Consider the following 16,027-nt stretch of genomic DNA (forward strand, 5'->3'; position numbering starts at 1 on the left):
AGGGGCGGAGCGCAGCCTCCAGTCTCTCCCTCGCTGCCACCCACTGTAGCTGCCCCTACTGCAGCAGCCAGTCCATCGGTGCATATTGACCTACCTGAACCTCCAGCACCATTTGCTGCACCATCCCCCGTGACCCAGGGCACTACACCAGTACTAGGGTTAGAAGGGGTCTTGGCGGATATCCGCAAATCCTTGGCCTCTTTGGCACCCGCAGCGCAGGCAGGGGCTCCTCCCGCCCCCTTAACGGGGATAGCCTTGCCCGCAGCAGTGGCTACGGCACTGCCTGTACCCCCCCCGGCTTCTAAGGCTCCCGAGCTTCTTGCACCGGTACAGGACCCATCCAGGCAAACATTGCTTGAAGTATCCAGGTTGTTAGCCAGTATTAGCACACCACCTGTTAACTCGCCCCCTCCTACAACGCCGTGGGTGGCGGAGGATTCTTTACAGAACACACTAAATGAGCTAAAGCGGCAAGTGGATGCGCTATCAGCTGCACATACAACGAACTCACAGGTATCTGTGCTTAGCCAGAGTGTCACCCTGACACCTGGCGCGGTCGTCGCATCACCTCCCAAAGTTCAAAATGTCCAGCCTGGGCCCAGCAAGGCTCCGGTTCAAGATAACTCTACAAAGGAAGGGACATCAGATGCGGTGCTATCCAGACCAGGTAAGCTGACAGCACACGTTGCCGCAGAGGTTAAGGAGAAGATCTGGAAAGGGGAATTTGTGGATATCTTTTCATTAATAAGGGCAAAAAGGAGGGAGGTTGAGCCAAAAGATAAAGAACCCAAGTCTACATTCTTTGGTGAGAGGAAACCCCGAGTGGAAGAGAGCATCACTAATTGGTTATTGGGTTTTAATGTATTCATGTCAGTCTGGTTGGAGAAAAAACCGGAGTTGGCCTCCTCTTTGATATACTATGCAAATAAAATATTGAAGGCCCAGCACACTTACGGGGGGTATGCTTGGTTAGAATACGACAGGGACTTCCGCTGGGCTAGGGTGGAGGATCCATCCATCGGGTGGGATCAAACGGAGGTTGAAGTCTGGCTAGAATGCGTTAACAACAAGGTTGCTGGGAGGCAGCCCTTTCGGACTCAGGCCCATAGCGAGAGGAAGGGCTCTTGCTGGGCATTCAACCGAAACGGGTGTTCACGTCCCGCAGGGTCGTGTAAGTTCAGGCATAACTGTTCCTTCTGCGGACACCCCTCCCACCCGGAAACTAAGTGTATCAAGAAATCTAAAGAGAGGGGCAGGGATTCAAGTAAGCCAGCAAATTGACCACCCTCTGCCTTCTCCTATTAGACGAAACACATTGCTCCCATGGTTACAGGCTTATCCTGCATTAGATGCCGCAAAGTTACTTTTTCACGGGTTTTCCTACGGTTTCAGGATTCCTGCCTCCAATGTCACACCAGTAAATCACTGTAGAAACTTAGTATCAGCGTCACAGAACTCTGGCGTGGTGGCCAGGAAGCTGGCAAAGGAGCGGGCCCTGGGGAGGCTGGCGGGCCCCTTTGCAAGACCACCTTTATCCGCCTTTATGTGCTCCCCTTTGGGAGTAGTGCCCAAGAGGGAACCAGGGCAGTTCAGGCTGATTCACAATTTGTCTGCCCCACGGGGGTCGTCGGTTAACGATGCCATTGATCCCCAGCTTTGCTCTGTCCGATATGCATCAGTCGACAACGCATTGGAAAAGTTAAGGGCATTGGGCCAAGGGGCCCTGCTAGCAAAAACCGACATTGAGTCAGCATTCCGTCTTCTTCCAGTCCACCCTGATGATTATCATCTCTTGGGCTTTCAGTTCCAGGGGGAATACTTCTATGATAAATGCATGCCCAGGGGTTGTAGTGTATCATGTAGCTACTTTGAACAATTCAGCACCTTTCTCCAATGGGCTTTCTCACTTCGCACTGGTCACCGCGATGTCATTCATTATTTGGATGATTTCCTAATCTTGGGTCCCCCTGGGTCTGACAAATGCGGGTGGGCACTCCAGGCGTTGATCGCAATGTTTGAGGAATTCGGGGTTCCTTTGGCCCCCGAGAAGACAGCTGGTCCCACTACGTGCATCACTTTCCTGGGAATTGAAATCGATTCAGTGGCCGGGGAGTGTCGTTTGCCTCAGGAGAAGTTGGTAGCTTTCAAGGAATCCATCCATGTGATGTCGTCGCAAGAGAGAGTTACCCTACACCAGCTTCAGGTGCTGGTAGGCCAGCTAAATTTCGCATTGAGAATCATCCCCATGGCCCGCCCCTTTTCCAGATCCATTGCACGTTCAATGTCCGGGCTGGTTGAAAAACATCACCACACCCGGCTATCTGCGGAAGTTAGGGGAGACCTGAGGTTGTGGAAGTTTTTTCTAAAAAATTTCAATGGCGCGGTCATTTGGCCCAAAAAGGCAATCTCCAGCCCAACACTGGGTTTGTACACTGATTCAGCTGGTAGCGTAGGTTTTGGAGCAATCCTGGGCCCCCGGTGGTGCAGAGCGGATTGGCCCGATGATTGGGTTAGCAAAGGATGGACCAAGAACATAGCCTTCTTGGAGTTATTCCCTATCGTGGTAGCGGTAAATATCTGGGCGGAGATATTGAAAAACAGGGTGGTAATCTTTTGGTCTGACAACATGGCAGTAGTAGAAGTCATTAACCGCCAAGGGGCTTCATGCCCGCTGGTCCTACGCCTGTTGAAGCACCTGATCTTATCATGCTTACAACACAACATTACTTTCAGAGCTAAACATGTGCCAGGGGTTCATAACAACGCTGCTGACGCTCTGTCTCGCTCATTAATGCAGGAATTTCTGCGGTATCACCCCCAGGCGATGGAGAAGATGTCGGAGTTCCCAGAATCTCTGTGGAGAATTGGTGCCCCGCCCTCCCCGACTTAGTAGCAACATCTCTAGCACCACGTACTAAGAAAGCTTACGAGAATGATTTTTATAATTACAGGCGTTTCTTACAGTCACAGCAGATCTCTGAACCATTCACTGAGTTCGCGGTTTGTGCCTTCCTCTCACATCTAAAAACCCAAGGCCGGCCAGTATCGTGCGCAAAGGCTTATCTGTCGGCGATACGCTTCTTCGCTAAGATCAGACAACTCGAGGCACCCTTGAATACATTTATTATAAATAGGGCCTTAGCAGGTTGGGCCAGGGTGGCTCGTGTTCGAGCGGATTCTAGGCGCCCCATTACCGCACCCCTGCTCGGGAACATACTGGGCGCACTTCCAGGCATATGCTCGTCCCCCGCAGAGGCTGCTTTATTCTCCGCGGCTTTCGCGGTGGCTTTTTACGGGGCCTTCCGAATCAGCGAATTGGTGGGCGCAGCCAAGGGCGACCATGCGGGTGGGCTACAATGGGGCGACATTACGTCCGGCGCTGGGTTCCTTTCAATAGTCTTGCGCAAATCAAAAACGGACCAGCTGCAGAAGGGGGCGCGTATCTCACTCAGGGCCGCACCTGGGTCATCATTATGCCCAGTACTGCTTATAAATAATTACCTCCAGGTCCGCCCGCGGGCTAGCTCGTCCGCCTTGTTCTTACACATCAACGGGGATTGCTTATCGCGTTACCAATTCTTGATGATCTTCAAGTTGGCTCTGAAGTCTTTAGGCGTTGAACAATCTGGTTACTCCTCCCATTCTTTTAGAATAGGGGCAGCCACATTAGCGGCAGGTGCCGGATTGGGGGCCACCACAGTGAAAGGCATCGGCCGGTGGTCTTCTGAGTGTTACAAACGGTATATTAGGCCGGAATTGGTCTAAAGGTAGCACTGTGCTTGTATATGAATGCCTCACACTCTTTTCTTTTCATTTCAGTACAATGTCTCAACGTGTAGTTTGGGTACTGGGGCATTCATTTATTCGTCGGGCGGCGCACCGGGTGCAACAGCTCCGTGGGTCGAATCCGGCGATGGTTCAAGGTGTGGCGTTCCGCTGGTGTGGAATTGGCGGTGCGGGCATCACTCAGCTACAACAGTTGGTCAATGAGGCAAAGGGATCCGCGGGGCTGCAGTCCCCGGATCTTGTCATTATTCACTTAGGAGGCAACGACTTGGTGCAGTTGGGCCGCAAGACGCTAAGAGAAACAGTATTTTTAGAGATTACTAAATTGGCAAAGGTATTCCCAAATGCTGCGATTGCATGGTCACACATGGTGCCACGTCGGAAATGGGGTGCAGGGATCAAGTCAAGAACTATCAACGTTTCGGTACGACGGCTGAACGCCGAGATGGCAAAACTTTGCCCGGGCCCAGGGCGACTATGGAACATCCCCCACAAACTATTAAAGGGCTCACACATGTTCCACCAGGACCAGGTACACCTATCTGATGCAGGGACCGATCAATTCATTTACGACATGTGGGCTTTTGCGCGTGGTTTGTTTTATGGTGGGGAGGGCGAAGGACCTTTTGGGCCCTGGTCGCCCTCGTGGCGGAGATTGAGATGTGACTAGAAGCAACAGGGGGGGTCCCCAAGGTGGGGCCCCCGGGAGGACACCTGGGATGGGATCCTGAAGTTCTGAGCCAACCAACGGATGTACACACCAGATCAAGGGGTAAGGGAGCTCAGATCGCTGGGGGGAACATGGGGCTCCAGCCCTTGGCCGCCCCATTACACCCCGAGTCTGATTGGTGTTTGGAGGAGGGGGCGGAACCCGAAGCATGAGGACAAGGTACAGTGTTGTAGGCAGGGTAACCGCCCCTCCTAGGGATACAGGTGATAGATGGGTCACCTGTGTGGTCCAATGGTGGTTCAGGACAGGAAGGGATCCTGTCAGAATTTGATTTATGGTCACAATAATGCTCATGACGTATAGATGTAAAATTTGATATGCTTGAAAAGTTATGAGATGCTTGAAGTTTGAATAAAATCTTCCAACGTTTATTAGTTGTCAAATTGTGTATTTCGGAGGGGGGAGTGGGGGTCACATGGAGGCCTCCGGGTCCTAGGGTAAAGCGCCCCCGCCAAAGTGGGGGGGCGCGGCCCGTTAGGAGTCGGGGGCTACGTGGCCCCGGCACTCCCCTCTGTTGCGCACCTAGGGTGCGCAGTTTGCCGGGCGGACTTCCGCCCCCGGGCCTCGCGAGGCCCGGGGGCGGAAGTCTTCCCCTCGACGAACGTTGGGTCCACGTTGGGCCCCGACCGGTTCTGGCCGCCGCGAACTGGTGGGGGGGCTATTTAACAGCCCCCCCAAGAAGGCAAGTCCTTCTTCTAGATTTCGCGGCGGCCGGACGGGAGCGGGGTCCCGCGATTGACCCACCCACCCTCTCCTTGTTATTAGGCAGTAGATATGCGGAAATTGAGATGTGACTAGAAGCAACAGGGGGGGTCCCCAAGGTGGGGCCCCCGGGAGGACACCTGGGATGGGATCCTGAAGTTCTGAGCCAACCAACGGATGTACACACCAGATCAAGGGGTAAGGGAGCTCAGATCGCTGGGGGGAACATGGGGCTCCAGCCCTTGGCCGCCCCATTACACCCCGAGTCTGATTGGTGTTTGGAGGAGGGGGCGGAACCCGAAGCATGAGGACAAGGTACAGTGTTGTAGGCAGGGTAACCGCCCCTCCTAGGGATACAGGTGATAGATGGGTCACCTGTGTGGTCCAATGGTGGTTCAGGACAGGAAGGGATCCTGTCAGAATTTGATTTATGGTCACAATAATGCTCATGACGTATAGATGTAAAATTTGATATGCTTGAAAAGTTATGAGATGCTTGAAGTTTGAATAAAATCTTCCAACGTTTATTAGTTGTCAAATTGTGTATTTCGGAGGGGGGAGTGGGGGTCACATGGAGGCCTCCGGGTCCTATGGGTAACGGCACGTTTTTATATACAAATTAAGCATTGCCTATAACCCAGTTCATTATCTGTAGTACAAATGTTGTCATTTATGGTCTACAATGGCTATGTGTCCTCAGGTGTGTAGGCAGCACAATACACCCAGTACGGAAGAGAATCCTTGAACACAACAGGGCTATCACAAACCAAGACAAGCGCTATCTGCTAGCTCAACACTCTGTAATGTACCACTACAGTGACAGAAAACAGCTTACATTTTTTGGTGTTAAACACGTCAGGATTGACCCCAGGGGTGGTGACAGGATTACCACATTAACATAACATGAATCTAAACATTGTGGAGTTGAGCTCCAAAACTTCCCATGGTTTGAATTCTGACAAGGTGTTACATGTCCGTTTGGAATGAATTTAATTATTGGATGAATTTGTTTTGATTAAGTCATGCTTCACACTGGTTTTAGCATATTGTATCATATTATTGTTTTTATGTTATAATTTGGTTATCACTTTCTCTGCAATATGTGATCCTTTTTTCTTTGTTTTAGTTTAGGGAGGAGAGGAAGGGACTCTCAACTGGTGTGCTGGGTTTGAGAGGAAGCCCCGATGGGGTAACCATACCCTTTTCTTCCAGGACACTTTGAATACTTTGGATGATGTAATTTACACTTTCACTTTGATAACAATGTTTGTGGACAGAGGACTGATAAATGTCTAATTTGGGTGACAGGTTAATTCAACAGCATCCACAATTTTTTAGGAGGTGTGTATTCAATATTTTGGCCCACCTGGGCCTTCTTGTGCATGTTGTGTGCCATACAATGCTTGCATAGGGATTCACGTTTATGCTGTAATAAGGTGTTCCCTTTTATTTCTTAGGCACTGGAGAGGAGTTGCACTATTCAATATAATCATGTCAGATTCTGACCCTTCATTTCCACTAGCAAAGAGCTAAATAAGCTAAATCTGTCAAGTTTGGTATCAAATTAAAGGTTAGAATAAATCCAACAACTTTGCAAAGGTTTGATCTATTATAACTATTACAGATAAAAAGTTTAAGAACTCTTTCCGAAAGTTACCAAAATCCACCCTGTAGTGTGCTTTCTTGATTGGCCCCTCTCTGGCAGCCTGAACCAAGCTACCTCAATATGGTATGAAGTGTCCTGGGCTGAAATAAAGGAAGCATCTGGTGGGAAGAGAACTGCTGCAGCAGATTTCAGAGCAGGATGGGGGAGAGTGGCTGCCAAACTGGTTTTCAAAGGAGGGAAAGCCACCCGGGACTGAAACTAGACCTCCCCCATTTCCTGCTGCCCTAGCCCCGATGGGAGCCCCATAAGTAGATTAGGGGAGTGGCTGGAAGGGGAATGTTATAGAAACCTGGCCACACCAGTAGGTGGCCTCAGCCAGATGTAACCTTCAAGGAGAGATTTTCTCCATGTTGGATTTTTAAAGAATGTTGCTTTCTGGGATTGCTTTTTGCCACAGTTCATAGGAAGTGGTCACCACAGATGGTGGCCCCCTGCTTCCTAATGGTCAATGGTGTCCCACTCCTTACCAACCCAGGAGCAAGAATAAATAGGGTCGAGCTGCCCAACAATTCAAATCCCTGCTGGAAGAAGGTACTGGAGAAGTGTCTGCACTTGAAGTACTGCAACCGCAAGGACTGAACCAGCTGCACACTCGGGGCGTCACGAAGAAAAGGATGTTGCCTTGCTTCTGCAACTTCAGAAGTGGACTCCCTGTAAGTTACAGGTACAAAGGAGCTGCCCAGAGTCCCCTGCATCAAGTCCTGCAAGAAAAGCCCAGCTGACCAGGGTTCAGTGATCATTTAAGGATTCTGACCAGGTATATTCTAAGAACTGTACTCTCAACTCCCAAGGAGCACCTCAGGGCTTCTGGAACCTTGGATCAAGTTATGGACACTTCAAGGACCGAAAAAGGACTTCTGAAAGAAGATCCAGATGTTTGAAGAAGTTTTGAGTAACTTTTTAAAAAACGCTCCATTAGAGGACCGATCCGACACCATAAGTCAAGTCAGCTACCTTCAACCACGACCCAGCCTGAATTTCAGATTCGTCCCGCTGAAAGCTCCAGACTTCCAGGATTTGACAGGAGTCTTGCGGAAAGGTTATCTGGTGATGTAGCATCAAAATCGGCATGCCGGAAATGACCACACAACGTTGAGGGCAGTGGTGGCTGGCGACTTTTGAAAGTGGTGGGGCATAAAAATTGGGGATGAGTGACCTGTGGTGAGCGAGTGTAGCAAGCGAACCTGACCGTCACAAAAGGGGTTCAAAGGGTTCTTCCCCTGAGAAAATGTAAAAAAAAGAGTAGGCAAATGCTGCATTTTCAGGCAAATTTGAGAAACCAAGAAGATTAATAAGGCAACTGTGAAACTGTAGTTAAGAAATCAATAAAGAGAGATTTCATCTGATAATGATTTAGGTAGCTGCTTATTCGGTATAACCACAGAACTTCATAACAGACTTTGAGATAACAATGATGAGTACCTCACAGATTTCCTTATTTCTCATTAATGCCACCATGCAGATGCCATCACAGTACAGTGTTAACAAAATGAAACGTGAGTGAAACACCCCACTGGGGCTCTCTAAGTCTTTAAAGAGGTAGAGGCTACCTAGAAGTGTCAAGTTGTATACAACAACATTGTTTGCGTCAATGAGGACAAAGCCCAAAACACAATGGTTAAACACTTTCCTGGCTGTGCTTATGTTGTTTAATAACGTGGCAAAGGTTTAAACACATTCATTAATTAGAATTTTAACTGTGCCACCTTTTTTTTAATTGTTTGTGGTTTCAGACTCTGGTCTAACTCACCCACTGCAGTCACTCACCTCTCCTGACCTGGATGTGAAAGCCAGAGATCAGCCTTGTAGCAGGCAGTCAGAGCACAGTGGGCCACAAACCTGAGGCTTGGGCACAGACTGCAGTACTGCACTGTGAAACAGAGCCGAATGATTGCAGTGCGCGGTTTGCAGGTGATGGCTGCACAAGGTCAGCGAGGTGATCTGTGCACACACTAGTCATTATATCTGCTTGCCTTGTCCAGTGACGGTCACCCACACAAGTGTGCAAAGCACATACCACAGCTCCTGCACCTTGTGCACATGACCTGTTGGTGAAAGAGGTGATCTGTGTGCACCTGGTGCTATGTCTGCCCCACTAGGAACTCAGCACATCAGCACCTACTTCTGATGTGCCACAGAATACTTCTGCTGGAAGGGTCTCCTGAACCAGAGTACCTACCCTTCTTTTGCAGTGCCAGCACGTAGGACATCATGGGCTTGCCAGTACAAGTCAGCGAGGGCACTTTAAGAGCCTGGTGCTTGCAAAGAGTACCAGTACCCTCCCACAGCATCTTATTGTCTCCAGGCAACAGGAAGCGGTAAATGGTGCACAAATATTTTAATGCCTGCACCCGTCCATTCCCTTCATATAGTAACACATAACCAATCGGTCTCACTCCTGCAAGGTCTGGCTCTACGCAAGCTGCACTTCCAAAGGCATGATGTGTGTACTGGTTAGCCCTAATGCCAAACAGCCCTCGAGCATACATCACCTCCTATAAAATCAAGACAAATATAAAACTGACTCTTATATTTGAACAAATCGAGCAAACCTGCTTATTATTAAGAAAATGTAAACACACTCACCAAACGAGTTTTTGTCAACCGCCTCAGACTACTCTCCAGTTGTGCGTGCATACGTGCAGTGAGCTTGGAATATATGACCTCACCTTCCTCAGGCCTGGTCTCATCCCCATGACTCCGACAATGGGAGGATTGGCTGGATCAGGGGCTGGCAACACTCATTTGGAGCATTGCAGGATGCGACAACAATCCCCTGGCATACAGAGCAGTACCTATCGCAAGTTCAAGTGCGCATGTCAGGCTGGTCAGAGCAAGGCACCCGTCCAACCTGACATGTGCACTTCACCTCAAGGAGGCCTGGCATCTTCCAATCATCAAGAATGCAGGGTCTGAGCAGAGGCTCCACCCACCCTCTCCCCGCTCTCTGCAACTTCTTTCCCTGGGTAATGCCGCACAGTGAGACAAAAAAATGGAATAAATAGTATAATTAAATATTTAATTTGGCAATCAAACAGGAGGTTGATGTCCCCGTGCCCCAATAAAGAAACCACCACTAGTTGAGGGAGAAAAGCTCCATAAAAATTTCTAATTGTAAGGGTAAACATTTTGCCGAAGCCTCCCCTCAGTGTATCCCATCAGGGCTCCATCGCGGTCAGCCTCAACTTTTGAATCTGCAACGGTCAAGCACGACCAGATGTCCCCAGTTGGCGCTTTTTGTTTTTATGCACTAGAAAGCATTTATTGACATTTAGTCTTTAAAAATTCAGAACTCCATTTCCCTACATTGGATTTTCATTCTGTGATGTGTTTTCCTTATTTACTGTTTTCTTGATATTAAATGCTTTACACACCTGTCTCCTAAGTTAAACCTAACTGCTCATGGGCCAAGCGACCAAGGGTTGAGCAAGGATTAATTTATTGACACCTTGACTGGATCTAGTGGGGAATTGTGGACTATTGCTAAGTGTAGGTAGCTACTTGTCCTTAACAATAATCCTCTTTCCAACAGACCCTAAAACCTAGCAGCCAGCAACTAAAATATAGGCAAAATAAATAGGGATTCTATAGATTATACAATTGAAATCAATTAAATAATTAACTAATAACTAATTGTTGGTTAATTATCACTTAATTTACTTCGCACCCTAACCCTTACAAACACAACAAACCACTACAACATTAGAAATTACTGTAGAAAATTGAAATAACATTTCTAAATCACTTACAATTACTATCTATATAAATACCTTGATATAAACAATAGTAAAACATACAATGAATATATCAACTAAAACACATTCAAATAAATAAATAAATAAATAAAACAACTATATTTTTACCACTAAGGTGTTGAAAATTATATTAAAAGGGTCAATATTATATTAAAATGATCTTTTTAATCCATTATTTTGTCCAAACACCATTTAGCGCAATTTCCCAGGGCAGGAGGATAAGGCACAGGGACTTGAATTTCTGAAAAGAAAGACATAAAGAATAGACTGCTGTAGGCCTGTGACCCATGGCCTGGGGTGGGTCTAGTTTTTAGAAAATAAATCATCATTAAATAATTATGGCCAACTTTTGTTTTCCGTTGATGCATTTGTGCAATTGTAAATTTCACATCTAATGTGGATTATGAGCTCCATAAAAGGAACCTGTGAAGTGCACTATTAAGCCCCAGACATATTTGATACTCTACACCCTTGGCAGTATGTATCTGACATCTTTTCATTCTACCCAACTCTCCTCCTTTCTGTCCACTATCCAAAAATAACTAATCACAAGGAAAATAGTCAAACCCTCCAGTTCTCCCTCTCATTATTTTTTCCCATAGTAGCAATCTACCAGGGCCTCCTCTCCAGCTCTCTCTTGCTTTACCACTCTATTTAATTGTTGAATTGCCCCTTTGGTATCTGTTCCCAACACATTAACTTGGGTGTTGGTATACCCCTACCAAGAAGCACTCCACTGTAACTTCCTCTTGTTAAAATATTGCCCTTTCCACTTGAATGTGTACTCTACAATTGATCAATTATTCTCTTGAGTATTTCTATAACTATAGCCAAGTGGCAGTCCCACCTACAGACAGATATCGATGAGGAGGATTGGTCCAATATGGAGGCTCTGTTTAGGCCCGTCTGAAATTCTGCCTCTTCAGGATGCTCCATGATTGCCACTGGACCCCAGCTAAACCGCACAGAGAGGGCTAACTGCCCCTCGCAAACAGCTGGCGATGCCCAACCACCCACTGTGATCTCACCCACATACTCTGTGAATGCCCCTCTAACCTGCCCTTCTGGCTAGCAGTGAGGACCATCCTGGGGACCACCATGACACTGAAGACGCCTCTCCCACCCTCCTTAATACTCGTATATGATATGGGAGGCTCCATGGACCTCTTCTGCCCACAAAGGAACCTCCTGCACACTACCCTCGCTACTGCCAAAATTTGCATCCTTTGCCATTGGCAATTTCCCACCCCACCAACGCAGGAAGATTGCACAGTGGCAATGATCCAGATGGCAGCCCATGAGTGTGTCATCTACAACTTAAAAGATCAATGTGCAGCATTTCTACAGACACCTTTTCAGCAGAACAACTCTTAGCGTAAACATGCCCAAAGGCTCTTACTGCCTCCCTCTCACCTTGCTCCCTCTCGCCCCCCTATAATCTCCCTGTCACTCCCCCATCACTCCTGCTCATCTCTCTGCCTCCTGTACTCTTTCATTCTCATTCCCCTCTTAGCTCTTGTTATTGATGTAATTTCTGCTGTCCCTATTTACACTTCTCATCTTCACCCTACCCTTATTCTTTCTTTCTTCTACTTCTTCCACCCTATTTCTCTCCCCCTTCTCCCACCCCCCTCCCTCTCTCGCCCCTTCAGATCCACCTTGGCCCCTTTCTGCTTCCTGGGCCCACTCGGTCCTCTGCCCTCACTCCTGCCCATAGATACTCACACTGCCTCCCCCCAGCCTATTACTAACTACTGTCCTCCAACCTGGGATACATTTTATCCCCTCTATTTGCCACATCCCCCTCCACCACACCACACCATTCCCACACTGTTGCCAATGCCTTCCCTCCTCAAAATGGGCATTCTCGCCCTCTCCAGCTAGATGTTACGAAATGCTCCTCTCCCCCAGTGGGGCACCTCAATGCCCTGTCCCCCAACACCAAGACTTTTTGTGCTAGTGGCAACTGTTAGCATTACCTGAAATGTGTGCATCCCCTCTTCCAGCTCCCCCATCCATATTCTACATCCCTCTTACCCAGTTACCCACACCCCCACTCCACTTGAATACTACACTGCACTGCACTGTACTGTACTGTATTGCACTCTTTTACCATTGTTATGTATTATCAATAATAAGTTGCAGTACAAGAATTCATTATAGACGATTTCACATTGGCGATGAGGATGTGATACACCTGTTCTACAACTGTTGCCAATGCCTTCCCTCCTCAAAATGGGCATTCTCGCCCTCTCCAGCTAGATGTTACGAAATGCTCCTCTCCCCCAGTGGGGCACCTCAATGCCCTGTCCCCCAACACCAAGACTTTTTGTGCTAGTGGCAACTGTTAGCATTACCTGAAATGTGTGCATCCCCTCTTCCAGCTCCCCCATCCATATTCTACATCCCTCTTACCCAGTTACCCACACCCCCACTCCACTTGAATACTACACTGCACTGCACTGTACTGTACTGTATTGCACTCTTTTACCATTGTTATGTATTATCAATAATAAGTTGCAGTACAAGAATTCATTATAGACGATTTCACATTGGCGATGAGGATGTGATACACCTGTTCTACAACTGCATCTATGTTTGAAATTTAATATAGCTGCAAATTTTATAAAAAATGTCAACACTGGAATTTCTTACCTGGGAGGTTAAACAGGCAAGTACTCTCGTACAATATTGAAATTTTCTTTCTGAGTTGTGTTTAGCATTTGATACTTTGAAACTTTAATCTTTGATTTTTCCCTGGCAAGACTCAGGTTTCCAACATATTCCTTGCCGAGTTTCATGCAACTTGAGACTGAACTAAGTGTGTGCCCGAGATTCTCCACACAATCTGCTTACCATCACATCTAAGAGACTCATGGAGCTACACGTGGTTCGGATTTTCCTTGCGCAATCTCCCTACCTTCACCAGCTGCGTGCAGATTGGATTCTCATGCACTTCTCTCTTTCTTCACGGGGCTCAGAGAATTACCAGCTGTGTGTGTCTGGTCATCAGGTGCTTACCTCATGACATGCTGCGTCCTCAAGCTGGGCATGCTCTCTGTTAGAAATGGGATTTTTGGTTGGCATTCAGGTTACCCCCTATCCAAGTAAGGACCCTCACTCTAGTCAGGGTAAGTCACACACAATCCAAATTATCCTGTGCCCACCCTCTGATAGCTTGGCACTGAGCAGTCAGGCTTAACTTAGAAGGCAATGTGTAAAGTATTTGTGTAATAAATCATGCAATAACACAGTATAGCACCACAAAAATACACCACACAGTGTTTAGAAAAATATGTAATATTTATCTGATAAGATGCAGGTCAAAATGATTAAGATGCAGTAAGTATATGTTGAGATTGTACTGTAAAAGGGATATAAAGTGTCTTTAGTCTTTAAAAAGCAATACATGTCTCTTTCAAGCACAAAGTACCTGGTTCACGTACAAAATCTCCGCAAAGAACTGTAGAGGAGGAGATGCATGAAAACAAAGGGGGTGTGCGTCGATTTCTCGGTCTGCACACGGCAATGCGTCATTTCGTTTTCACACTGGGATGGCTGTGCGTGGATTTCCGGCACTCGGTCATGGATCCTCTTTGGGTTGCGGGGTTTTCGGACGCCCCGGGGACAATGTGTGGATTTCCTGCACTGGCAGGATGAAGTCACAGGAGCTGTGTCTATTTGGTGGGCGTTGCGTGGAAATTTCTATCGCACGGCAGGTGCTGCGTCGATTCCTCTCTGGAAGTCAGGCTGCGTTGTTCCGGCTTGGCTATGCTTTGATCCAGTCGCTACGCTGGCGCTGCGTCGAACTTCTCTATGCAAAGTCAGGCTGCGTCGTTCCGGTTCACCGTGCGGTGAATTTTTCACCGCGGTGCAGGCTGTGCGTCGTTTCTGGCAGGCTGCACATCGATTTTTACTGCACAAGGAGTCCTTCTTGTAGAGATGAAGTCTTTTTGTTCCTGATACTTCAGGGAACAGGAGGCACGCTCTATCCAAGCCCTTGGAGAGCACTTCTCACCACAGCTAGGGAGCAGCAAGGCAGTAGGGCAACAGCACGGCAGCAGAACTTCACAGAAAGAAATTAGGTGAGTCAGTAGGGCAGCCAGGCAGTTCTTCTTGGCAGGATGCAAGTTCTGGTTCAGGTTGTCTTCTCTAGGAAGTGTCTGAGTTGGTAGGGGCAGAGGACCTGTTTACATACCCAAATGTGCCTTTGAAGTGGGGGAGACTTCAAAGAGTGGCTTAGAAGTGCCCAAGGTCCCTTTTCAGTTCAATCGTGTCTGCCAGGGTCCCAGTAGGGGGTGTGGCAGTCCTTTGTGCAATTGTCCGGCACTCCACTCTCCCAGCCCAGGAAGACCCATTCAAAATGTAGTTCTATGCATGTCAGGCTGAGTATCCTGTGTTTGGGGTGTGTCTGAGTGAATGCACAAGGGAGCTGTCAACTAAACCCTGCCAGATGTGGATTGTAAGGCGAAGAAGGATTTAAGTGTAGAGAAATGCTCACTTTCTAAAAGTGGCATTTCTGAAATAGTAATATTAAATCCAACTTCACCAGTCAGCAGGATTTTGTATCACCATTCTGGCCACACTAAATATGACCTTCCTACTCCTTTCAGATCAGCAGCTACCACTCAAACAATATATGAGGGCAGCCCCAATGTTAGCCTATGAAGGGAGCAGGCGTCACAGCAGTGTAAAAACGAATGTAGGAGTTTTACACCATAAGGGCATGCAAACTACACAGGTACATGTCCTGCATTTTGCCTACACAGCACCCTGGCCAATGGGTTACCTAGGGCATTCCTTAGGGGTGACTTATATGTAGAAAAAGGGGAGTTTTAGGCTTGGCAAGTACTTTTAAATGCCAAGTCGAATTGGCAGTGAAACTGCACACACAGGCCTTGCAAGGACAGGCCTGAGACAAGGTTAAGGAGCTACTTCAGTGGGTGGCACAATCAGTGCTGCAGGCCCACTAGTAGCATTTAATCTACAGGCCCTGGGCACATATAGTGCACTTTACTAGGCACTTATAAGTAAATTAAATAATCCAATTGGGTATGATCCAATGTTACCATGTTTAAAGTGAGAGAGCATATGCACTTTAGCACTGGTTAGCAGTGGTAAAGTGTGCAGAGTCTTAAAACCAGCAAAAATAGTGTCTAAAAAGTGGAGGGAGGCAGGCAAAAAGTTAGGGGTGACCACCCTAAGGCTGTCAGGTCTAACACTCTCCATCGCATTTGCTGTGATGCAGCTCACATTGTGTGGACATGCTCTCCCTTTTTGTTATTGTTGGCTAGCAACCGTATACTGGTGGCAGGACTGGAAGTGGCACCGTGCATGTGTTTGAGATCTTCACTATCTCACCCCAAGATATGAGTGAGTGTATCTGCA

This window comes from Pleurodeles waltl, chromosome 4_2 (genome assembly GCF_031143425.1).
Source record: "Pleurodeles waltl isolate 20211129_DDA chromosome 4_2, aPleWal1.hap1.20221129, whole genome shotgun sequence".
Taxonomy (NCBI): Eukaryota; Metazoa; Chordata; class Amphibia; order Caudata; family Salamandridae; genus Pleurodeles; species Pleurodeles waltl.